Below are 26,390 nucleotides of genomic sequence, written 5' to 3'. Positions count from 1 at the left end.
GGTTGACTTCCCTGTGAACTTAACATCGCATCTTGCATTATTTCTGCTGCCTGCTCTTTGGACTCCTTGTGACTGCGTGGCTGAATCACCTTCATAGTGATAGTCAACCCATCAACATAATCATGGAGAGCTTGATTCTCGACCTGTGTATCTCTAGAGCACTTAGGATCCTTTCTCTTCTGGATGGTCTGTAGCTCTTCGACCAATGGACTGTCAAGGAAAAGGGAATCCTCTGCTAGCTGCTCTTGATGAGACATCTTTCTCTTTGTACCGGAGAACAACCTCTGGTTCCTCCTAGCTGTGGCTTCATCTTCAGTTGCACGAAATTGACGACAAGGGACGCCGTAGAATTGGCAACACAGGCAAGCTTTCTCACCATTGTTCGGGTGGTATGTTGTTTGCGAAGAATGATCTTGTACCGTTGTCGTCTACTTCACGGAAACTGTTGCATGAACACTATCACCCATTGCACTGTCTCCAAGCTCTTTTTGTTCTGCTGACATCTGAGCTGGGATAAAAGGAAATACAAATTGGTAAGGTCAAGGAAGAGAGAAAAGCTCCATTATTTAAGGTTCTATCCTATTTAGACAACATTGCACATGCATCACTGCTGATAACTCCAGATAGGTGTCACATAAATCCGGGAAAAAGGAACTATAGCATAACTCTTCTGCCTCGTCTGAGAGATTCTCAAATTCTCCAGTACTATCTGTAGGCCGGGGTGTCACATCCCTACCCCCTTACAGAAACCGACGTCCTCGTCGGTGAACCTCTGGATATCACCTTCTCTTCGTGCTATCCTTCTTCTCAACAAGACAGAAACCCAAGGCATGATAAGGTAGAGAGGATAGAGTGGATGGTCTTACCCCCAACGATCTAACTCGTTTTATTAATTAATTTACTTTAACCTAAGAATGATTTTCATTAAACAAATTTAACTACTAAACTATGCAATCAACCAAAAATCCAAATCAAACATTTGCATAATAACAAACATTCAAAAGTTCATACTTTAGTCGAGTTTAACACACAACTCGACTAACACAACGCATCGCGGAACGTACTATCGTATTATTATAAAGGGTCACCTAGATGATACTTATGGTGGTCAGCTGACTGATTTAGGCCAAAATCTACGAAAACTATTCTAATTAAGAATGATTTTCATTAAAACAAATTTAACTACTAACTATGCAATCAACCAAAAATCCAAATCAACATTTGCATAATAACAAACATTCAAAAGTTCATACTTTAGTCGAGTTTAACACACAACTCGACTAACACAAACGCGTCGCGGAACGTACTATCGTATTATTATAAAGGGTCACCTAGATGATACTTATGGTGGTCAGCTGACTGATTTAGGCCAAAATCTACGAAACTATTCTATAGAGAGAAATCAAGACAAGACGAGTAAAAGTCATAGAATTCAAGGGGTAAATAGTAAAATAGTTTCAGCAAGCAAGGATTGGAGAGAAGAAGTCCTAAACTCGACCAGTTCTATCTAGGCTTTCGTCCTACAGTCAATATGGTTCTGATACCACTTTGTAACACCCGGTTTATAAAAGAACATAAACCGAGCAATCATAACGTGCTAGGATCAAGTCACACATATATACACAGAATGAACAGTATATCACAGCATATATCACGAATAAGACATAATAAATCGAAATACGAATGTTATTTATTACATTAATGACAAAGATGTCTGATACAGCGGAAGCGAAGTACAAATACGGTAAAAACTCTCCGAAGCTGAGCAGGGCGCCACAGGGACGTCGACTAGGAGACGAATTCCTAGAAGTCCTCGTAGTCCTGGTAGCGCTGAGCGAACTCCCTCGTGTCGGCAGGAACTGAGCAGCAGTTGCGTAGCCAAGAGGAAAAAGTAGAGAAGAGGCAAGAGTGAGAACACAACTTGTACTCAACAAGTATAACACAAACTATGAGGCTCTAAGGTTGGTTGACTCAACTGCATTAGCTTTTAAGTGTTGGCAAGATTTTATTAAAGCTATTTACTACAAGTTGATGAATTACCATTAACCCAGTTACATAGTAATTAATTAAGATTAAACATGTTACTACTGAGAACCAAACCAAAACCACCAAGATAACCCCGAGAGGCACCTCCCTCGTCGGAAGGAGATAACCCCACTAATCAAAAGGAGGATCTGGGCCGCTCATGACCGTGAGCACGGCTAGTATACCAGTTTTACACTCTGCAGAGGTTGCACATCTTTACCCACAAGTCGTGAGCTACACCAGTTGTTCATCACACTTCCTTAGGTGAGATGACTAGCAAACTCACTACGAGGCCGTTACAAAGGACACGTTGGTAAGGTGTAACTGCTAAGGATTCAGGCAATGCAACGATGGTACCCACCTCGAGGGGTGCGCACACCAAGCCTCGTAGCCTGGGCACCATTGAGGCTCGACTCCCCTCTTGCCCCATCGGTAAGTTATTCCCGAACCAAAATGGCCTAATTAGTAAGCCAAGACCGTCCCATTCCAGTCTTGTGATAGCGTTGTTGTCCCAGGTTGTCGCTCTATGAACCGGTCCTTATGGAGAGTGGCCAACCAGGCAGTAAGCACCGTGCCGGCCCCCTAAGCCATGTTTCTATCAAAACCAATTTTAACGAGACGTGAACCACTCAAGCCACACAGAGGGTCACTCTCAGAATTAAGTTGCGTATACCATTAATCAAATTAATTAAAAAGGACCATTATGTGTTATAGCGCGGCACCTAGCACAACTAACCAAAATGCAACCCAAAGGATACATATAAAGGATATAAAGTGGCTAGGAAAACCTTATAGGCATACAGTATTAAAATGCAGTATGAAATTGTATTTAAAGTGATAGGTGGTGTTCATGTTATACTTGCCTTCCTCGTACTACTCCTGCTGCTGCTCAAAGTACTCGGAAGATGGCTGCTCCGGGTACTGGTACTGGGGCTCCTCAGATGGATCAACGTCTACTCACGAACACATGGCCAAAACAATGCACAACAGAAACATACATGCAAACAATAACAAAAACTAAGAAACAGTACATCAGTACATAGAAACAGCACACTAAACTAGTCTAAAACTATTCTACGCGTTACAACGATCGCGTGGGCATAAAGAACGCTTAAAACAGAGTTAAAACGCAAAATCTAGGCTAAAATCAAGTTCTAGGGGCTTATTTGTAAGAAAACTGAAGTTCCAGGGGGGTTCTGGGCAAAAACCGGGGACTTATACGCAATTAACCCATAGACTCAGGGGCTAACGCACAAAAAGTCGGGGCTGGACTGCGGGTTCAAAAAGGGAAAAGCGCAGGGGTTTAAGTGATAAAAACTGGACCTAACTGTAATTATAATTGAACATGATAGGACCGCGGGTTGATATCGCAAAAGCCCGAGGGCTCTTTAGCAAAGTGGCCAGGCGAAGGGGTACGTTTAGATCTGGACCGCCGGATCTGGATCTGAGGGCTAGGATCTAATCAATCCTCGTTATAATCCTGGGCGTTACTACCGGATCGGGCGGCTCAGGACCATCGCGGCCTACGGCGGCGGCGGGGGTCGCCGGGAACAGGGCTCCCGCTGCGGCGCCTCGCCGGACTTCGGTGCTTTGGTGTTCCCGGGCTCAAAATGGAGCGGATCTGGGTCAGAGATGGACTAAGCGAAGTGCGTAATCCACCTAGGCACTAGGCTGGGCTAGAGGAGGGCCGGAGCGGCGCGCGCTACTGCAGCGGCGGGTCGGTCTACGCCGGCGAGCGATTACGCGCCAACAGCGGCAGGAACAAGGGGAAAAAGGAGCGCGTCGAGGTTTCTTACCCACGTGTGAAGCTTCGGCGGTGGTCCAGCAGGTCAGGGAAGCGGTGGAGCGCTGGGTTCACGGTGGCGCGGCGGCTCTGGTTCTGCAGGGCGGCGTAGCGCGAGGGGCGGCTGCATGAATGCTTCCCCGGGCGTCGAGCTCTGGTGGAAGGCTGCGAGACGGCCCTGCAGAAGGACCAAGCTAGTTAGGGGGGGTCGGAAACTTGCCAGCGGTGTGGAATCACGGGGCGGCGGCGCTTACCTGAGGCGGGTCCGGGTGGAATTCCCGAGCGAGCGGGCCTCGGATCGGGGACGGCGGCCTCGGTGAGGCTCCTGGCGTCAAGGAGAAGCCACGGAGGTGGTCTGCAGGGGCCGAGGGGCCATGGCGTGGCCGGTCCGCGATGGCGCAGAGGAGCCTGCACGGCGGAGCTGCACGGGCACGGCGAGCTAGGTTTGGGGGCGGCGCTGGCGTGCAGATGGCGTACAGGGGGTCACGGGGTGCGAGTTAAAGTAGGCGGGCGGGATCTGGGCGTCCGTTCCGTGGAGGGCACCGGCGTGGCTGTAACACCTGGTTTATAAAAGGACATAAACCGAGCAATCATATACGTGCCAGGATCAAGTCACACGTATATACAACAGAATGAACAGTGTATCATAGCACATATCACGTAAAAAGATATAATAAAGCGAATACGAATGTTATTTATTACATTAATGACAAAAATGTCTGATACAGCGGAAGCGAAGTACAAATACGATATAAGAACTCTCTGAAGCTGAGCAGGGCGCCACAGGGACGTCGACTGGGAGATGAACACCTAGAAGTCCTCGTAGTCCTGGTAGCGCTGAGCGAACTCCCTCGTGTCGGCAGGAACTGAGCAGCAGTAGCGTAGCCAAGAGGAAAAAGTAGAGAAGAGGCAAGAGTGAGTACACAACTTGTACTCAACAAGTATAACACAAACTATGAGGCTCTAAGGTTGGCTGACTCAACTGCATTAGCTTTTAAGTGTTGGCAAGATTTTATTAAAGCTATTTACTACGAGTTGATGAATTACCATTAACCCAGTTACATAGTAATTAGTCAGAATTAATTCAGAAACTACTGAGAACCAAACCGAAACCAAGCCACCAAGGTAACCCCGAGAGGCACCCCCTCGTCGGAAGGAGCTAACCCCACTAATCAAAAGGAGGATCTAGGCCGCTCATAACCGTGAGCACGGCTAGTATACCAGTTTTACACTCTGCAGATGTTGCACATCTTTACCCACAAGTCGTGAGCTACGCTAGAGGTTCATCACACTTCCTTAGGTGAGATGACTAGCGACTCACTACGAGGCCGTTACAAAGAATCTCGTTGGTAAGGCGTAACCGCGAGAGTTAGGTCAGCGACGATGGGGCCCACCTCACGGGGGTACAAGCACAGGTACGCAAACCAAGCACAGAACAGCCGGAGGAGCTGGGACCATTGAAGCTTACTACTCTTGCCCCGCAGGTAAGTTACTCCAAACCAAAAAGACCTAATTAGTAAGCCAAGTCTATCCCATTCTAGCCTTGTGGTAGCGCTGTTGTCCCAGGTTGTCGCTCTATGAACCGGTCCTTATGGAGAGTGGCCAACCAAGCACTAAGCACCGTGCTGGCCCCCTAAACCATGTTTCTACAAAAACCATCTTTTAACGAGACGTGAGCCACTCATCCACACAGAGGGCCACTCTCAGAATTAAGTTCAAGTAAACCATTAATCAAATTAATTAAAAAGGACCAGAGTGTGTTATAGCCCAGCAGCCTAGCACAACTAACCAAAATGCAACCCAAAGGTATATATAAAGGATATAAAGTGGCTAGGAAAGTCCTTATAGGCATTCAGTATTAAAATGCAGTATGAAAAGGTATTTAAAAGTGATAGGTTGTTCATGTTATACTTGCCTTCCTCGTACTGCTCCTGCTGCTGCTCAAACTGGTCAGAAGACGGCTGCTCCGGGTACTGGTACTGGGGCTCCTCCGGTAGCTCGGCGTCTACTCACGAACACATGGCCAAAACAATGCACAATAATAAGCATACAAGCAAACACTAACAAAAACTAAGAAATAGTACATCAATACATAAAAACAGCACACTAAACTAGTCTAAAACTATTCTACGCACTACAACGATCGCGTGGACATAAAGAACGCTTAAAACGGAGCTAAAACGAGTATTCTAGGCCAAAAACAAGTTCTAGGGGCTTATTTGTAATAAAAACATGGTTCCAGGGACTTTTCTGATAAAACCGAGGGCCTAAACATAATTAACCATTAAATCTAAGGGCTAGCGTGCAAAAGACCAGGTGCTGGACGGCGGTTTCAATTTTAAAGAAGCTCAGGGGGTCAAACGCTAAAAACAGGACCTCTGCGTAATTATTTTTGAATAAGATCTAACTGCGGGTTGATTCTAACAAAACCGAGGGTCTCTTTAGAAAAAAGAAAGGCCGAACCGGTTCCTTGGATCCAGGCCGTTGGATCTCGATCCGTCGGTCCCGGGCGAAGGGGTACGTGGGATCTAATCCTGGGCATTTGCTTTGGATCTGACGGCGGGGAGCCATCGTGGCCTACGGCGGCGGCGGGGATCGCCGGGAACAGGGCTCCCGCGGCGGCGGGCTCGTCGGAGATGCCCAATCCGGCATTCCGGGGGCTATTTGGGATGGGGTTTGGCCGTGGAGCTCTATTGCGGCATGGGTAATCCGCGGGTGTGCTCAGATAAGAGGATTTGGGGCTCGGGACATGGGTGCGGCGGCGCAGGCGGCGAACCTCGCCGGGGCGCGGCGCGCAGGGTCCTCGGGGTGGCCTACAGGCTCTAGTATCTAACGCAAAAGAGAGAGGAGGTGGAGACAGTCCTCACCGTGGCCCGAATCGGGCGGAGATGAAGCGCAGCGGGGTTGGGGGTGAGGTACGGCGGCGCGGCGTGGACCGGCGTTCGCGGAGGAGGGCGCTGCTGGGGTCGAAGTCGAGGAAGGAGAAGTCGACGGCGCTCCTGACTCCAAGGCGAAGTCGTGGCGTTGACTTGCGGAGGCGGAGCGGTGGCGGAAGAGCGTGTCCACAGCGGCGCAGGTTCTCTGCTCCGGCTCCGGGAACACGGGCGGCACAGCTAGGGTTTTGGGGCGGCGGTGGGGTGGAATGATGTGCAGGGGGTCCGCGGGCTGGTTTAATAAGGGGCGCTGGGGATCTTGGGGGGGCGCGCCCGAATAGGAAGGTCGCCGGAGATCACGGGGACGCGGCGCGGCCGTTGCGCGGCGAGGAAGGTGGAGCTGACGGGTGGGGCCGCTCGGTCAGTGGCGGAGTAGGCGAGCGCGGTGCGGGTGAGCAGCGCCGACAGGTGGGCCCGGGTGCAAAGGGAGAGGAGTGGGGCGCGGGCGGGCGAGCGCGAGTTGCGGGTGCCGGGCTGCCAGGTGGGCCGGCTGGGTCGCGGGGCCGGTTGTCAGCGGGATGTGGCGGCGGGGAACGCGCGAGCGAGCGCTGAGCGGGCTGAGACGCTGGCGTGCGGGGCCGGGCCGTCAGGGAGGAAGCGGTGCTGGCTCGCTGGGCCTGGTGACACGGGAGCGGGAAGCGCTGGCGCGAGCGTGGGCCGCGGGGACTGGTTGGGCTGAGCGGAAGGAGAGGTTTGGGTTGCCTTGGGCTGGGCTCGGGAAAAAGGGAAGGGGGTGATGGGCCGGACTGGGTTGTGTTGGGTTTTCCTGGGTTTGGGTTTGGTTTCTTCCTCTATTCCTTTTTTCCTAATTCAAACCAAACTAATACTATTCGAATTCAAATTCAAATTCAATTTTGAATTCAACACTAACACTCAAACAAATAAAAGAGATGCTCCAGCATGAATGCAACATCAAGATTTAAACCTATGATAAAATTTTCATTACTTAAGGAACAAAATTTTAGATTAAATGCCAGTCTAACACAATAAACCTTAGAAAATTAAATAAAGCCAATTATATTTATTATAAAATGCTGAAATTTAAATTAGGGTGTTACAGTGGCGAGATTCGCGGCGGTGAGCTTGGGCGGACGCGCACGAGAAGGAAGGAAAGGGGTGGATCCGACACGCGGGCCCGGGCGAGCAGAGAGGGACGCGCTGCGTGGGCGAGGCGACGGCCTGGCGGGTGGAGCCAACTTGGCAGAGAAAGGGAAGCGGGCGCGGCTGCGGGAGGAGCGGCGCTGACATGTGGGGTCTGCCGGTCAGGGAAAGGGCGTGGGACGCTGGCGCGTGGGCCGCTGGGCATGCTGCTGCGGTGCGTGCGGGCGGAGGGAACGGGCCGAGGGGAAGAGGAGCGCGTGCAGCGGGGCGCTAGGCTGCGGCGTGCGAGGGTGCTGGGTCGCGCGCGGGAGCAGGCCCGTGCGGCTTGGGCCAGAGCGGGAGGGAGGGAGGTCGCGGACCGGGCCGGAAAACTGGGCCGCGGAGGAAAAAGAAATGGAGGTGACGGGCTGGGCCTCAAGCTGGGTTGGGCTGCTATGGGTTGGTTTGGTTTCTGGTTTTCTTTCCTCTTTTCCTATTCTATTCCTATTTCAAACCAAACTCAAACCATTTGAATTCAAATTTGGATTTGAATTCAAACCACACTCAATCAAATAAAAGATATGCTCCAGCATGAATGCACAAATATCTTAATCCTATGATAAACTTTAATTACTTAAGGATCAAAATTAGATTAAATGAAAGTCTAAACACAATAAACCTTAGAAATTTAATTAAAGCCAATTAAATTTATTATTAAATACTAAAATTTAAATTAGGGTGTTACATCCTTCGGGAATCTCTGCAAGAGTAGTAAAGTTAACTTGTCCCTGTCGGACTTGCACCATTTGCCTTTTGCCCTTGCCCTTATTGTTGTTCTGGTTGGAGTTCTGCCCTGGATAATTCTTTCTAGGCTGCAGACAATTCTTGGCATAGTGAGAAGTACTGCCGCAGTTGAAGCATCGATTATTACCATTCCCACTATTGAACTGTGGGGCATTTGGCCTTGGGCTAAACTGCTGCTGCTGAGGTACTGGAGGTCTGAATCCTCCTTGTTGCTGAGGCGGCCTAAAAACAAGTCTGCCCACTGGGGCATTTCTCTGTGGAGGTCTGGGTGGAGTGTTCTGCACCAGACGATATCTCGGTGGCTGAGCACTCGAGGGTTCTGTTGGTGCCTTTCGCTTCTTCTCGGCACAATATGCAGCAATACAGTCCTCTTGAGTAATGGCCAGGTTGACCAGCTCATTATAAGTGTTGGGCTGAACAAGGTTCAGGCGTTCCATGAGCTTGGTAGTGAGGCCACGATGAAAACGATCACGTTTCTTGGCGTCAGTATCAGCATGATGGCCCGCATACAAGCACAGGTGATTGAAGGTCTGTGCATACTGAAGAACAATGCGTGTTCCTTGATTTAGAGCCAAGAACTCATTCAACTTTCTTTCAATCAGTCCCTCAGGAATATGATGTGACCTAAAAGCATTTCGGAATTCCTCCCAAGAGATGACATGTTCAGCAGGCTGCATCGCACTATAATGATCCCACCATATACGTGCAGGACCACGAAGTTGTTGGGCGGCAAAGTGGGCCTTGTTTGCATCAGCACAAGGTACCGCTAGCAGAGCAAACTTGGAATTGATAGTACGGAGCCAAGCATCGGCATCCAGTGGGTCATCAGCTCGGCTGAAAAGTGGAGGTTGGGTACCAAAGAATTCCTGGTAGCCCGCTGGTTGTGTCTCACGTCCTCCATGCCACTGGTGTGGCTGATTCTACTGCCCTTGGACCAGCTGGCGAAACAATTCAGTTTGCATGGCCATTAACTCGGCCAGATTCGGCGGTGGTGGCGGTGGCTGCTGAGATCCACTGCCAGTCTCACGGCCGAAGCCATCAGGCGTTCCACGGGTATGACCAATCATCTGTAATTATGGAAGACATCCATTAGATGAAATTTTCTTGCTCCCAAAATCATTGGTACTGGTTCATCATTTGAGATTCTATGGAACGAAAGATCATCAAGACATCAAGATGGAACTAGGGATAAAGACATGACTCAAACTCTCTCTCTCAAACCAAGTTTTCATTCAACCCTTTTGTTTAACCACACTAAACATAGTCATGAAAACAAACTCTAGAGATCCCTTAAGAAAACTTATGTAACATTCTCCAATTTCTAGGAATCAATTCAAACATCAACCAAATATGCATGCACGTCCTGATCATTCCTCACAAGATAAACAATTGCCAACTATCGTTGGGCTTACGTGGTTAGCACGGTGGCATACATAAATACGGCTCTCCCTATATAGCTAGTCGATAAATTCTAACCGTTCTTATCTTATCGAATCGCGGTTAGTGTACCTGCAGAAGATTGACAGAACATATATATATCCATTGAACCTTTCATGCCAGCACTCATGAAAGCGTTCCACACATTACCGCTCACTATAGAAGCGGCAGCCATACAATTTCCGCCGTATGGCCAATGTTAACATACGCTACTCGGTGGCGTATTCACAAGTTCCTTTACTCCCAATATAGTCGACCGAGGTCGGTATATTGGCAGCAGCTCAAGTAGGCCACTGCTTGAGCGCAGCATTTGGTTTGCATCGCCGACGGGAAGGTCAGACTTCCTCAGCTGACTGAGTACACTTTACTTCCAATATAGCCAACTAATCGTTGGTATATTGGGAGCATCTCAAGTAAGCCACTGCTTGATGGTAGCGTTCGGCTTGCATCACCAACGGGAAGGTCAGACTCCCTCAGCTGATTGAGGATCCTTACCTTCTTACCTCAACGTAGGTGCGTCGTTACAGGAATTAAGAGTTGCTTGTGAGTATGGTTTAACAAAATGTAAAGTGCTGGAAGTCAGATAACATAAACCATACATAGATAGCCACCTAGTAATCCCCATAAATTCCCTAGGACTTTACGTTCTATGAACAACCCTTAACGAATCCAATGTAATTTTTCGAAATACCTTGTTGTTCCAATTTTATACGGAAAATGATTTTTAAGGTTTCAACACCTCTGGTGTACACTTGTAGCTCTGATACCAGCTGTGGCAGAACCACCTAAATTATCACGGCTCAAGTGCGCAGGCCATCACCATAAAGGCAACACCAGCTCAAACGCACTTCAAACGGAACAATTCTTGGTCTGTCGGGTAACGTCCCGATACAACCATCGGCTCTCGGATCGAACAAGCATACCCCGCACGAAGGCGAGTCCAGATGTATTACAACAACATTTTTTGCAAAAACACCCTCCACAAAAGCTATAATCACACATTCAATTCAAATTAAACTATAGAAAGACCCTTGCATAAAATCAATATTACACATATAACCTTTTATAATTACAAAAATGTCCTTTCTCAAGCAAATCAAGCACATGATGTATAAAAGGTATGCAACACTAATGTGCAGACACCTAGGGTGTCACACTTGCACTCTCCGATCTACATCCTGCGGAATACTTCTGGCGACAGCAGGTTGAGGCCTGCTTCGCCATCCACCAGGGTCCTCTCGACCCCGATGTTGCAGATGGTGGTGGTCGTGGCCATCGTGGTCATCAGAGCGACGGTCGTCACGGCCCCGCTAGCATCGTGCCACGATGTCCTTTATGAGGCGACACTCAAGGAGGTCATGCCGGTCGGTGGAGTGGAGCTCGCACCATTTGTCGCCATCCCGGCGGGGTGGAGCAGGCTTCCGCTCGCCTCCCGCAGGGTTTCCACTAGGAGGCTGCCTTGGGCATCCCTCCGTGGCCACGACGGTGGCAGCCTTCCACTTGTTCACCTTGGCACCAGATTTGGGGTCATCGTGTGATGGAGATTCCTTAGGGGCACTCCAGCGTTCGACCCTGGCATGCGCCTCGGCTCCCGAGCATACTTGTCTGCCAGAGCGAATAGTTCGGAGACAGTTTCCACATTGTGGGTCTCCAGCTTGCCCACCAACCGCTTGTTGGTGACACCCTCGCTGAACGCCATGATGACGGCGGTCAGCGAAATGCGGGGGATGGTGTTGCATACTTGGCTGAAACGCTGGGTGTACTGTCGCAGCATCTCACCCTTGTGTTGTCGGATGGCGAGGAGATCGCCGCATGTTCCGGGTCGGTTGAATGACCAGGAGAAGTTGGTGATGAACTGCTCACACAACTTCCCCCAGGATCTGACGGATCCCGATGGGAGGTTCATCTGCCACGAGCGGGCCATGCCCCGGAGGGCGACGTGGAAGTAGTTCGCCATGACCTAGGGGCCTCCTCCGGCCGCCTGGTTGGCGGTGGTGTAGATCTAGAGGAATTCCTCTAGGTCGATGGTGCCGTCGTACTTCTCGGGCAGGTCCGGTCGGAACTTGGTGGGCCACCTGACCTGCCTTAAGTTCGCCATGAAAGCCCGGCAGCCGGCCCCATATGGGCCAGGGTCATTGTCGGAGGTGGTGCCGTTGCCTGTGGGCATGCCGGATGATGCGTGGTTGTCTGTGGGTGAGAGCGGAGGTCAGGGGTTCCCCCCGTGTAGGTAGTCGATTGCTGGGGCTGCACCGTCGGTACCCCACGGGTGGCACTGGAACTCTGTGCCTTGGGTCCTGGCGCGGCCTTCCGCACCATGCTGGCCAACTCGTCCAGCCATTCCCCCTCAGGGGTGCCGGCTCCTGCCCTCAGTGGAGGGTGGCAGAGCAAAGCACATGCCGTGATGAGCACTTCCCCAGGGGGAATGCTTCCGCCGCTGAGGCGGCTTCGAGACAAGGATCGACCCTACCGCACCACTCGGCCGCGTGCTTCCACACGAAAATGGGTCACGCGGGCGTTTGTCGACGTCATCGTCCCACCGGACTCGGCCCCTGGGGTGTCGAGCCAAGGCGGCGCAGTAACGTGTGATACCGCCCGGTGGACGGCGTGATCGTGGTCGACGAGCTCCCAACCCCCAGACGAGGAGGGGCACTGGAGAGCCCACAGCGCGGATGCGCGCGTTCGTTGCCGCTCTCACCGTTAGAGTGATTCGCCATGGCTTCCTGTGAGGTGGAGCTTCGCAGAAAGGAAATCTTACGCATTATACCCCCTACCTGGCGTGCAGCTGACGGTGTGCGATTACCGCTAGTAGGGATTACTAGGAATCCCCATTTAGAGATTCGGCCAGGGGTATAAACTCCCCTAAGGAAGCGAGTTTGAGATGGTGGATTTAGACAGGTTCAGGCCACCTGGAGGCGTAACACCCTACGTCCTGTGTGTTGTGGTTCATTCCCTGATGATCCCGAGTAGGAAAGTCCAAGCCCGGTGCCTGTGTTCTAGTTATGTCACGAAAGGATCGGTCCCTTTACATGTCCTTGGATATTTCTATTTATAGGCTACATCTGCCTTCTCTATTGCTCTCAAACTAATCTGAACGCACCCTTTGCATGGTGGGCACCATCTTCCAGACTGCCCTGCCCCTGTCAGGTAGGCAGGCGTCTTGTCAGGCCCGCTGTAGCAGCCACCTGGGGTCCCACCGGTGTCAGAGCTATCCGGGGTCGCCCTGGGAGAGCCCGGGTTGGCCGTAGACACTAGCCGGTGGGCCTTCATCAAGAGGCGCTCCGGCACCTTCTGCTCGATCCGAGCACTCCAGGGTGTCCCTAGGACGCCCGGGGTGTCACGAGTGTGGCCTCGGGGCGGCCTCCAAGGTTGTCCGGTGGACCCTCCTGGTCCGCGGCGACCCTGGTCAACCCCGGGGCTCCACCCAGTGTGACTCCGGCCTTTACCACGACGGGGGTGCAGTAAATGGAGCTGGGTCCCAGCCACCATCAATCTTCATGTCGATAGGATGGGCAGCACAGAGATAAGCTGTCCACCGCCTATCGTCATATCTTCTGAGCGCATGGCATCCCCATAATTATGATGCCCTTATAGGGAAGCCGCACACCCCCTAGGGCTCTGTATAGAGTCTGGCGGCATGGCTCCGTAATCGCTTGGTAAAGATCTTTTTTACCAGGTGGGTGTCTTTGAGGGGAAGGAAACGTCCCCCGCATTTCGCACGCCGGGCCAGGCCCAGCCTGCTCTCGGTGGTTGCCCACACCTTGTGTGTGGACGTTCATGGGGCCTACTATGGCAGAACCACCTGAATTATCCTGGCTCTAGTGCGCTGGCCATCACCATAAAGGCAACATCGACTCAAACGCACTTCAAACGGAACAATTCTTGGTCTGTCGGGATAACATTCCGATACAACCGCCGGTTCTCGGTTCGAACAAGCATACCCCGCACGAAGGCGAGTCCAGAGATATTACAACCATACATATTTTACTACACAGGCATAGTATTTATTACATCAAGTTCAAAGTACTTAATACAGATCCAAACTTAGTAAAACATTAAACAAGACATAAGTTTAAAGTTCAGAGTTTAAAGCAGCGGAAAGAAAACACGACGGCTACAACACGTCGCGAAAGGACACCAAGCTAGCCCAAGCAAGGTATCACTCGTCAGGGTCATTGCTGGTCGAAGACGGATCCCACTCTACGGACCAGCTAGGAGGCAAAGAGCAGGGCCAAGACAGACTAGCGATCTGGTCCTTAAAACTCATACCTGAAAAAGGTTTCAACAGCAAGGCTGAGTATTCTAATACTCAGCAAGACTTAACCGTCAACGGATATACTTAGTCCACCTAGCTAGACTATGCCAGTTTTTGTAGGCTCTGGTTTTTCTTTTGCTAAAAAGCAATAAAGAGTAGATCCTTATTTTCACATTTTAGCTTTCAATATTCTAGTTGATTATCCATTCTATGTAAGCAACTAACTCTACTCAACCATGGTAGAACTTTAGTCAAACATCAAGATTGATCAAATAATGTTACTCTTATTACTCTGTGTGGCAAAGGGATCAAGCAGTCCCAAACCGTGAGAAGCGGACGATTCGAATCGAATTTGTTGACCTGGCCAGGCAGACCTAACACACACGTTTGGAACACCGTCGGGTCGTTCCCAAACAACCGTTGACCTTTCATTCCGGCTTGTGGATAGGGTCTCTCTCCCCGACTACAGGGCACCAACTTCTTCCCTGCACCCATGGTGTTGCGCAACATAAACATAAATAAAACCTATCTCTAAGAGAGAGTGAAAGATATATCCACTCCCCAGTCCGATCAGCTACTAGGCTTACCGCGTACCATATTTACGGCATGTGGATAGTACTTTCAAACACTTAACCACCGCTACCACACACCGCGACCTTAGCAAAATTCATCAACTCAGACGGTGTCTCACCCAAGGTCGTGATATCGAACACGACCCCGTCCAACGTCCTTATAGTTATTGCAGAATGTAAACAAACAATTCCTATTAAGCTCGCGAGTGACAGGCAATCACTCGACTTTTACCAGTCCTATAAGCATAGCAATTACTCGAACTCAAGTCTAGTGTTCAGTACATAGGTTCCTAGGATCATGCATCTAGGGTTTCAATGCAAAACCTAAGAATTGTAAATTCACAAGTAAATAGTAATGATAAGCTGCATAATTTGAAATATTGGGTTATGTCCGGGGCTTGCCTTCGCGGTAGTCGCTAGCTAAAACAGCCTTGGGCTCTTCCGGACTTTAGTTCGGGTCTTTAGTCAGTGTAGCGGCGTTCAGCTGGGCTTCTTGATCACCTTCTTCGGAATCCGGGATCAACTCGTACATCCCGTCCGATAAAACAGTCGTATCTATATGTGATGCAAGAAACGATATTTCAAACACATACATTTCACGATAAAGTTGTAGTCTAACAACTAGCAACAAAACTTAGCATATGGGCAATCGTTTATAGAGTAGCTCTAATCTTAACTTTACTTCATAAAAATAATTGGGTGGCAGTTTTTAAAAGCGAAAAGAAAAGCATGAAAGACTTTGACTATTTTAAAACATAAGCTAAGAACACATTCTGCAGCTACAAAATTTATGCAAGGTAGTACATCTAATCAGCAGCTTGCAGTAAAAAGTTTAGCTAAAAACAGTAAGGCTTACATGAAAATACTCAAAACAGATTATGTTTAAACAAAGATGAATTTCAACAGAACAAACTACCAAACCTATGAAGCTCAAAATTTCTAAAAACATGCTTCATATTCTTATGAACATTCCATAAATTTTTCAGAATTTATTTAGACATAAAACTGAAGTAATAATTTTTGACAAAATTAAACCACATATGATAAAGTTAATTAGTATAAGAAGTTATATAGTGTTTGTTTATCCTAAATTTTACAGAGATGAATACACGACAAAAGTAGAGTTACAAAAAAAATCTCAGAATTTTCTAAGCAAGGAAACTATTTATCACAATTAAAGCCTAATTAAGAAGTATTAAATCAAAGATATAGCTAGAAAGCTCTAAAATTTCCCAAACTTGGGTAACATCAAGGTTGTAGTTACATGTAAGCATGGAAAACGTTTCACACTCAGAACTTAAATATTTCTACCAGCACAAATAAATTAGCAAAACTAGTAGATTTAGGAATCTTGAAACTTTGACCTAGTTAATGATGTCAAAAAGGTATCAAATTTTTACCAAGTACTATTAACACTGCAAGACACAAGCTAGCCAAAGCTCACATGAAATTACTGAGTAGAACTCCTAGAACAATTAAAGCCTAATTATTCAATTCTTTTTCTTGGATTAAAATACAGACCAAAATTGAATATGTGTATGTAACAAACATTGTAGGCCTTGTAACATGGATTCTAAAACATTTGGATTTATATTTTTCTGAGTTTTCTATGAATTTCTAGGCATTTTCAAATTTCAGCCTAAAAACAAAAGGAAAAAAACTGAAGACTTGCATCCAGGCCCCTAGAATTCTAAAAGTATTTGCAGGGAAGCCCCTGGCCGGAGTTAGAGCAGGGGAAGGATTTGACCGGCTGATTCCGGCGGCTCTAGTCGCCGGCGGCGAGGGTGGAGAGGCGTGGGAGCTTCAGGGCGTCACGCGCTACCTTCTGGTGGGGTCAGGTCGGGGAGGAGGCGGCCGAAGGTGGGTCGTCGACGGCGAGCAGCGGCGGTCGGAGCTCGGGAAACGGCGGCGAGGTTGCTCTAGTGGAGAATAGGTGATGAGGAGGGGTCGGTGAGGTGCGCGACGACAAGGCGGAGCTATTGGTGGGGTCTGCGCGGGCGAAGGTGGTCTGGAGGTGCCGGGCGACGGTGAGCTCGAGCTCGCCTGCGGTCGGCGGCGATGTTCTGGGGGTTCTGGGCAGGAAGCGGGCGAGGCAAGGAGGGGAACGTGAAAGGGGAAGTGGGTCCAGGAGTTGGGGAGCTGAGGCTCTACAGCGAGCTGTCCACGACGACGGCGAGGTGGCGGCCGCGGAGCTCGTTGGGGCGGCGTGGCGAGGGGAGGAGAGGTCCAGCGCGAGGGGAAGTGAGTCCAGGAGGTCGCTGGGGTGCCGCATGGGGCGGTGGGTGAAGCAGGAGGTGGCCTGCGGCCTCCCACGGTGGCGGGCAGCGCCGCTCAGCGCCGGCGGCGGTGAAGCAGAGAGGGAGAGAGGTGGAAGAAGACTGCTGGGTCTTTTTGCAAATTCCAAAAAGTTCAGGGATCCCTGTAACACCCGGTTTATAAAAGAGCATAAACCGAGCAATCATATACGTGCCTAGGATCAAGTCACACGTATATACAACAGAATGAACAGTATATCATAGCACATATCACGTAAAAAGATATAATAAAGCGAATACGAATGTTATTTATTACAATAATGACAAAGATGTCTGATACAGCGGAAGCGAAATACAAAATACGATAAAACTCTCCGAAGCTGAAGCAGGGCGCCACAGGGACGTCGACTGGGAGACGAACACCTAGAAGTCCTCGTAGTCCTGGTAGCGCTGGACGAACTCCCTCGTGTCGGCAGGAACTAAGCAGCAGTAGCGTAACCAAGAGGAAAAAGTAGAGAAGAGGCAAGAGTGAGTACACAACTTGTACTCAACAAGTATAACACAAACTATGAGGCTCTAGGCTGGCTGACTCAACTGCATTAGCTTTTAAGTGTTGGCAAAATTTTATTAAAGCTATTTACTACGAGTTGATGAATTACCATTAACCCAGTTACATAGTAATTAATCAAGATTAACCATGTTACTACTGAGATCCAAACCAAAACCAAGCCACCAAGGTAACCCCGAGAAGCACCTCCCTCGTCGGAAGGAGATAACTCCACTAATCAAAAGGAGGATCTGGGCCGCTCATAACCGTGAGCACGGCTAGTATACCAGTTTTACACTCTGCAGAGGTTGCACATCTTTACCCACAAGTCGTGAGCTACGCCAGTTGTCCATCACACTTCCTTAGGTGAGATGACTAGCGACTCACTACGAGGCCTTTACAAAGAATCTCGTTGGTAAGGAGTAACCGCGAGGGTGGATCAGCGACCATGGAGCAGGTCTAGTGGGCGTCAAGACACAGGTACGCAGACCAAGCACAGACGAGGCCACTCAGCACGAGGGCCATAGAAGCTTACCGCCCCTGCCCCGCAGGTAAGTTACTCCAAACCAAAAAGACCTAATTATTACGCCAAGTCTATCCCATTCTAGCCTTGTGGTAGCGCTGTTGTCCCAGGTTGTCGCTCTATGAACCGGTCCTTATGGAGAGTGGCCAACCAGGCAGTAAGCACCGTGCTGGCCCCTTAAACCATGTTTCTACAAAAACCATCTTTTAACGAGACGTGAGCCACTCAAGCCACACAGAGTGCCACTCTCAGAATTAAGTTCAAGTAAACCATTAATCAATTTAATTAAAAAGGACCAAAGTGTTATAGCGCAGCAACCTAGCACAACTAACCAAAATGCAACCCAAGGTAATATATAAAGGATAAATGTGGCTAGGAAATCCTTATAGGCATACAGTATTAAAATGCAGTATGAAAATGTATTTAAAGTGATAGGTGGTTTATGTTACACTTGCCTTCCTCGTACTGTTCCTGCTGCTGCTCAAAGTACTCGGAAGACGGCTGCTCCTGGTACTGGTACTGGGGCTCCTCAGATGGATCAACGTCTACTCGCGAACACATGGCCAAAACAATGCACAAAAATAAGCATACAAGCAAACACTAACAAAAACTAAGAAACAGTACTTCAATACATAAAAACAGCACACTAAACTAGTCTAAAACTATTCTACGCGTCACAACGATCGCTGTGGACATAAAGAACGCTTAAAACGGAGCTAAAACGCATAAACTAGGCTAAAAACAAGTTCTAGGGGCTTATTTGTAAGAAAAACAGTGTTCCAGGAGCTTTTCTGCTAAAACCGAGGGCCTAGACGTAATTAAACCTTAGTTCCAGGGTCTAGCGTGCAAAAACTACAGCTCTGGACTGCGGGTTAGATTATTAAAAAGCTCAGGGTGTTAAGTGCTAAAAAGCGGACCTTAATGTAAATACTTTTGACTAAGGCTGGACCGCAGGGTTGATTAGCAAAGAGATCAGGGACTCTTTAACAAAAACGCCAGCCCGAACCGGTATCCGCGGATCTCGGCCTTTGGATCTCGATCTAACGGTTCAGGACGAAGGGATACGCCGATCTAATCTGGGCGTCCGTGGCGGATCGGGCGGCCAGAAATCAAAAGGGTGAGTGGGGCGGCGGCGGGACTCGCCGGAGCCCTGCTCCGCGGTGGCGCACGGCCGGAGGAAACGAGATCCGGCGCTCTGGGCTCAAAAAGAGGTGCAGCTTGGCCTGGGAGAAAGCTAGCGGCACGGGTAAACTTCCTAGGGGGTTGTTGGGCTCCGGGGAGGTCCGGGGTGGGAAGGACGAGGGCGGCGGCGGCCTTGCGCAAGGCGGCGCCACACCGCACGCCGTTCTGGTCTCGGAAGGGATCTACGTGCCGCAACAACTGTTGCAGAAGGAACAGGGGATGGATAGGGTGCTCACCGGGGCTTGGAACCGCTGGTGTGGCCGTGTAGGGTGGTAGGCGACGAAGGTGAGCGGCGGGATCGCGGTGGCGCTCGCGGACCGGGGCGATGTGGAGTGAGGTGGAGTTCCTTCGCCTTCGGGTCCCCCCAATTCGAAGCTCTGAGGTACTGCAGAGGTGGAACGGGGTCAACGGAGCACAAGAAGCGCCGGCGGCGTGAAATCCAGTCGGCGGCGAACTTCACCTGCGGTGGCGGACGATGAAAATTCCGGTGCGGCGGTGAGTCGAGGTTGGAGATGATGGCCACGGGTTTGCTCCTGGGCCCGAGGCGGAGCCTGAGTGCTGCTCAGCTGGGACTCCGGTGCTGCGGGGAGGCGAGGTCGCGGCGGTGCCGGGGAGCGGCGGCTCGGCGGAGCGGGAGGCGGCGGCTAGGGTTCAGGGTGGCGGCTAGGGCGTGGATGGCGGGGTACGGGGGAGGCCAGGGCCTTCTTATAGGGCGGCGGCCAACCTTGGCGTGCGCGCCCGAGTTTTGGAAAGCCGGCGGGGTCTTCGCCGGAGATCACGGGCGGGCGGTTGCGCGGGGGAGAAAGGACTGACGCGCGGGCCCGGGCCGTCGGTGGGAGAGGGGGCGCGAGGCGCTGGCTTGCGGAGGGATGGGCCGCGCGCAGTAGGCTGGGCCGGGTTGGAGGCACTGCGGGAGTGGGCCGGTGCGGAGAAAGGGCTGGGCCCATGCGGGAGAAGGATGGGCTGGGCTGTTGGGGTTCTCGGGCCGGGTTTGGTTAGCTTGTTGGGTTTGGATTCCTTTTCTAATTTCTTTTCCTATTTCTAGTTTTAACTCAAACAAAGTTTGAATTCAAAAACAGTTTGGAATTCAAACCACACTCAATTAATTAAAACTATGCACCAGCATGAATGCAACACAAAAGTTTAAAACTATGATAAAATTTTAATTACTTAAAGAACAAAAATTTAGATTAAATGTAAGTCTAACACAATAAACCTTAGAAATTTAAATAAAGCCAATTAAATTTATTGATAAATGCTGAAATTTAAATTAGGGTGTTACAATCCCACTGTAAACCTAAAATAACTTCTAAACTAGGGCTCAAATGAAAAAGTGCCCAACATGAAAGTTGTTCAACTTTTCAAGATCTACAACTCTGATGTTGTGCAAAAATTGATTTTGACCAAAGGTTAAAGAGTTATTTTGAAAACATAGGAATGATTTTGAATTTAATGGACTTTTGTCTTTTCCATTGCAAATTCAGTTTAATTTCAAACTAAAAAGAAAAATTTTCTGCCATGTAATGATTACATTGAATTTTACACATAAACCCTCCACAAAAGCAATATTAGCTCTCCCTATTCAAATTAAACTATAGAAAGGACCCTGTAATAAATCATATTTAGACAACTACCCTTTTATTTTTAAAATAAGATCCTTTTTCAAGCAAATTAAGCACATGACACATAAAATAAATACAATTCTACTGTGCAGACACCTAGGGTGTCACACCGACGATCGTGCTCGACTGAGTCCGGGGTTATGGGGACCCCGTTCCCATTACGCTGATAGTGTCATACCCAAGGCGGTATTTGATAAACTAAACTACTCGGTGTTGGCTCCAACACCAATGCTGTTTTAATTGGCAGACTCAACGGTACAACACCCTGAGGGCATTATGGGACTGTTTTATCCCCGTTGACTTCGTGGTACTCGATTAGGATGATCAGAAGGAAACGACCCTCATTCTGGGACGACCATTCCTCAATACAGTAGATTCTCATAAAATCTATATAGAATCAATAAAAATATTTTCACATGCTTTATTTCCTATGTCATATGCTTTGTAAGAATGTGTAAACTTATCTAGAGTTGAAAGAATGAAAAGTTGCTCTGTTCTGCAGAGTTTGTCAGTCTACTTTAAAACTTGTTGTTTTCTTAAGTTTGAGTTCACTGGCTTTATTTCCTATGGCGGCCAACTGAGAAGGAAGACAGAGTCGATAAGCAACCGGACCACAAGTTTCAATGATTTCAAATGGTCCGATATATCGGGGTGCTAATTTCCCTTTTATGCCGAAATGTTGAACCCCTCTAGTAGGAGATACTCGCAGATATACGAAATCCCCTACTTTGAACTGTAAAGGGTCTCTTCTTTTGTCGGCATAACTTTTCTGTCTTGATTGGGCTACTTCAAGATTAGTCTGGATAACTTTGACTTTCTCTTCTGCTTCAATGACTAGATCTGGCCCAAAAATTTTGCATTCTCCGGCTTGTGACCAACTCAAAGGAGTTCGACACCTTCGACCGTATAACGCTTCAAATGGTGCCATTTGCAAGCTAGATTGGTAACTGTTATTATATGAAAACTCTGCCAGTGCTAGGCACTTATCCCAGTTCTTTCCATATTGAATAGCACATGCCCTCAACATATCTTCAAGGATTTGATTGATTCGTTCGGTTTGCCCATCTGTTTGTGGATGATAGGCTGAACTACGAATCAATTTAGTTCCAAGGGAATCTTGCAATTGCTCCCAAAAACATGCAATGAACTACGCCCCACGATAAAAAATGATCGTCTTTGGAAGTCCATGCAGACAGATAATCTGGTCGAGATATATCTCTACATACCTCTTAGTAGAATAAGTTGTATTCACAGGAATAAAAATGAGCGGTCTTGGTGAGTCTATCAACGATTACCCAAATAGAATCATGTTTCTGTGAAGTGTTGGGTAAACCAATGATAAAATCCATACTGATGTCCTCCCATTTCCAGGATGGAATGGGTAAAGGTTGGAGAGTACCAGCTACTTTCAAGTGACTAGCCTTAACTCTTTGACAGACATCACACTCAGAAACATATTTGGCGATCTCTCTTTTCATTCGAGTCCACCAGAAATTCTGTTTAAGATCCTGGTACATCTTGGTACTATCGGGATGAATAAACTTCGATAGATGTGCCTCATCAAGGATTTGTTTTCTAAGCTGGTGATTCTTGGGTACAACAAGACGAAATTCAAACCATAGAACTCCTTTATGATCCACTTAGAAACACTTGTACTTTGCTTCTCCTTGGGATAGCTTTTCCTTGATGTTTTTGATACCTTCATCATGTAATTGTGCCATGATGATGCTATGATGAAGTGTAGGCTCGACAGCTATATGGTTCAGACTTCCTTGAGGTACCATTTTTAGATTTAGTTTCATCATTTCCTGGCATAGAGTTTCGTTGAATGGCTCTACAAATAGACAATGGCATTGTGACTTGCGGCTGAGTGCATCCGCAACCACATTAGCTTTTCCTGGATGATAGTGCACTTCTAGATCATAGTCCTTTATCAATTCTAGCCAGCATCTCTGTCTCATGTTGAGATCAGCTTGGGTGAAGATATACATGAGGCTCTTATGGTCAGTATAAATATTACAATGAGTTCCCATAAGATAATGTCTCCAGAGCTTAAGAGCATGACTGACAGCTGCTAACTCCAGATCATGTGTTGGATAGTTCTTCTCATGATTCCGAAGAGCTCTTGATGCATACGCGATCACCCGGTTGTCTTGCATAAGTACACAACCAAGTCCCGTACCAGAAGCATCACAATAGACATCAAAAGGTTTGGTACTGTCCGGTGTAGCCAGCACTAGAGCAGTAGTTAGTCGCGCTTTGAGGGTTTGAAAGGCTTCTTCACATTTATTATCCCAAGCAAATTTCACTCCTTTCTTTAATAAATCCGTCATAGGTTTGGCTATTCTGGAGAAATCAGGAATGAATTGACGATAGTATCCAGCTAAACCGAGAAAACTACGAATCTGATGAACTGGAGTAGGAGGTTCCCAATCCATCACTTCTTGCACTTTAGTTGGATCAACTGATATAACTTCACTAGAGATAGTATGACCTAAAATTTTCACACTATCTAGCCAAAATTCACATTTGGAGAATTTGGCGTAAAGGTGATGATCTCGTAATCGTTGAAGAACGATGCGTAAATGCTGAGCATGATCTTCTTCATTCTTGGAGTAGATCAAAATGTCATCGATGAACACCACAACGAATTTATCAAGCTCCGGCATGAAGACTGAATTCATCAAGTACATAAAATGGGCTGGGGCATTGGTAAGACCAAAAGACATAACCAGATACTCATAGAGTCCATATCTGGTTGAGAAAGCTGTTTTCGGAATGTCACAGGGCTTGATCTTTATTTGATGATAGCCAGAATGAAAATCGATCTTAGAGAAAATCTTAGCTCCAGCTAACTGATCAAACAGGATATCAATGTGGGGAAGAGGATACTTGTTTTTAATAGTAACCGCATTGAGTGGTCGATAATCAACACATAGCCTCAAACTGTTGTCTTTCTTCTTCACAAACAGAGCTGGACATCCCCATGGTGAAGCACTCGGACGTATAAAACCCTTGTCAAGAAGGTCTTGAAGTTGGATTTTCAATTCTGCTAACTCATTTGGAGGCATACGGTACGACCTCTTAGAAATAGGGGCGGTACCGGGTTGAAGCTCGATAACGAATTCGATATCTCTATCAGGGGGCATTCCAGGCAAGTCATCTGGAAATACATCTAAGGTAGTCTTTATATTACAAACCTAGCATCACACTTTCTTACCACATATGTTACAACAAAGTGGCACTCCTTCCTAGGGCTATTTTACAACATTTCATTCCCTATGTACATATACTGCAACAAGGAAGATCACAGACTATCTAGGAAAATCCTAAGATGCCTAGAAGTTATCGAGGTTGACCACAGAGGAAGAACTGCCGGAGGAAGAGTCGTCCAGCTGAGGGTTAGGCTCGGCAGGCGCGTGCTCGGAATCAATCTCTGAGACTCCCTCAATCTCCTCTGGGTCTTCTTCTTCTGCTGCAGACTCGGCTGGAACAACAGGGGGTATTGGCTGCTCATGGAGCATACCAATATGGTCCATAGCATCACCCAGCTCCATTTGGAGCTCGTGAACCTACTCCTGAAGAAAAGCAATCACCATGTCGTGCTACACTATTTCAGCTCCATGCTCCAGAACCTGAAGCTCATACTGTGCAATGGCGTTATCTTTCCCAGCAACAGCCTCCTGAAGCCCTTGAATCTAAGTGTCTCTCAAGCTAAGACCTCGCTGAAAAGTCTGGGCCAAGTCTATCACCTGATCCATATGCCTCTGCTGTAGAGCCTGATAGTGGTACTGTGCATTCATATACCTAACCACCGCCTGGATAGTCTCATCAGCCACATCTCCAACTAAATGACCAAAGTGGGTGGTCTTGAAGAGCCACTCTGCGTTGCCAGCACTGACTGCCAGAAACAAGCCAATAGGATAAGCTGCCACTTCATTCAGATGGTGCTCACAAAAGGTGGTAATAGCTTTGAGAGCCGCTGTCTCAAAAGCAACCACAAGGCGATATCCAACCACCTCAACCTCAATAGGCGGCCACTCCAAATTAGGGTGCTGAGGAATGGTCATGGTGGCACTGCACTTTTGAACTCCATCCTCAAAAAACTGTCGCCCCTTGTACCGGGGTGGTTCTGGGTAGTGGAAAATACGAAGAGTATCCCACAAAATCCTAGGAAAGCCCTCCCAGTACAGGCAATCAGAATGAGCATTTCCATCATCATCCCAGAAGATGCTCGGAAGGTCCGCCATCTGAATCCAAAAAGATTCAAATGTGAGTTAAATAATTATCTCAAGACTTCTCAAATAAAGCTTTTAAGAAGACAGCAGAAAAATGTGATTCTGAATCAAAATAGTATACGGTTTCATAAACTCAGGAGGTAAACAAACCACAATTGGTACTGGTTCATCATTTGAGATTCTTTGGAACAAAAAGATCATTAGAACATCAAGATGGGGCTAAGAATGAAGGCATGACTTAAATCCATCTTTTTATCCAAGGAAATCTAAATGTTTCAACAAATATGCTCTTAATATAAAGTTACAACTCAACTTATGATTTAAGCATACTAAACCTATTTATGATGATCCATGCTAAATATTCCTTAAAAAGGCTCATGAAACAAATTCAAATTCTAGGAATCAAATCATACATCATCAAACCATGCATGCACGGCCTCTTCGCCCTCTCAAGATAAACAATTGCCAACTATTGTTTGGCTTATGCGGTTAGTACGGTGACATAACATAGATACGGCTGTAACACCCTAATTTAATTTTCAGAATTCTATAATAAATTTAATTGGCTTCATTTAATTTTCTAAGGTTCTATATGATTAGCCTTGCATTTAAATTAATTTTCTCTCATAAGTAATTAAAATTTACTATAGGTTTAAACTTGTTGTTGCATTCATGCTGGTGCATTGCTTTATTTGGTTGAGTGCTAGGGTTTTGAATTCAAATTTCAATTGAATTCAAATAGTTTGAGTTGAGTTTGAAAAGAAAAAGGAAATAGAAAGGAGAAAAGAAACCCAAAACCTCATCCCAGTCCAAAACCCCGGCCCACTTCCCCAAACCGGCGGCCCAACCTGCTCCCTCTTTCTCTCTTCTCTCTAGCCGGCCCGTTTCCTCATCCCGCGTCCGGCCCAACCCGCACTCCCTCCCTCACCCCTCTACACTCGGCCCAGCAAACCCCCCTGCTGACGCCGCTCGCACGTCGCCCTCTAGCCCAACCCCGCGTAACGCGCTCGCCCGCTCTGCCGTTGACCAGCCGGGCCCGCTTGCTAGGTCCATCCCCTCCGCGCCCTCCGCTCGCGCAACGGGCACGCCGAGATCACGGCTGTGATCTCCGGCGATCCCCTGCCCGTCCCGCATACC

Source organism: Panicum virgatum, chromosome 5N (genome assembly GCF_016808335.1).
Source record: "Panicum virgatum strain AP13 chromosome 5N, P.virgatum_v5, whole genome shotgun sequence".
NCBI lineage: Eukaryota > Viridiplantae > Streptophyta > Magnoliopsida > Poales > Poaceae > Panicum > Panicum virgatum.
The sequence above is the reverse complement of the archived record's forward strand: the minus strand, read 5'-3'. Positions refer to the sequence as shown.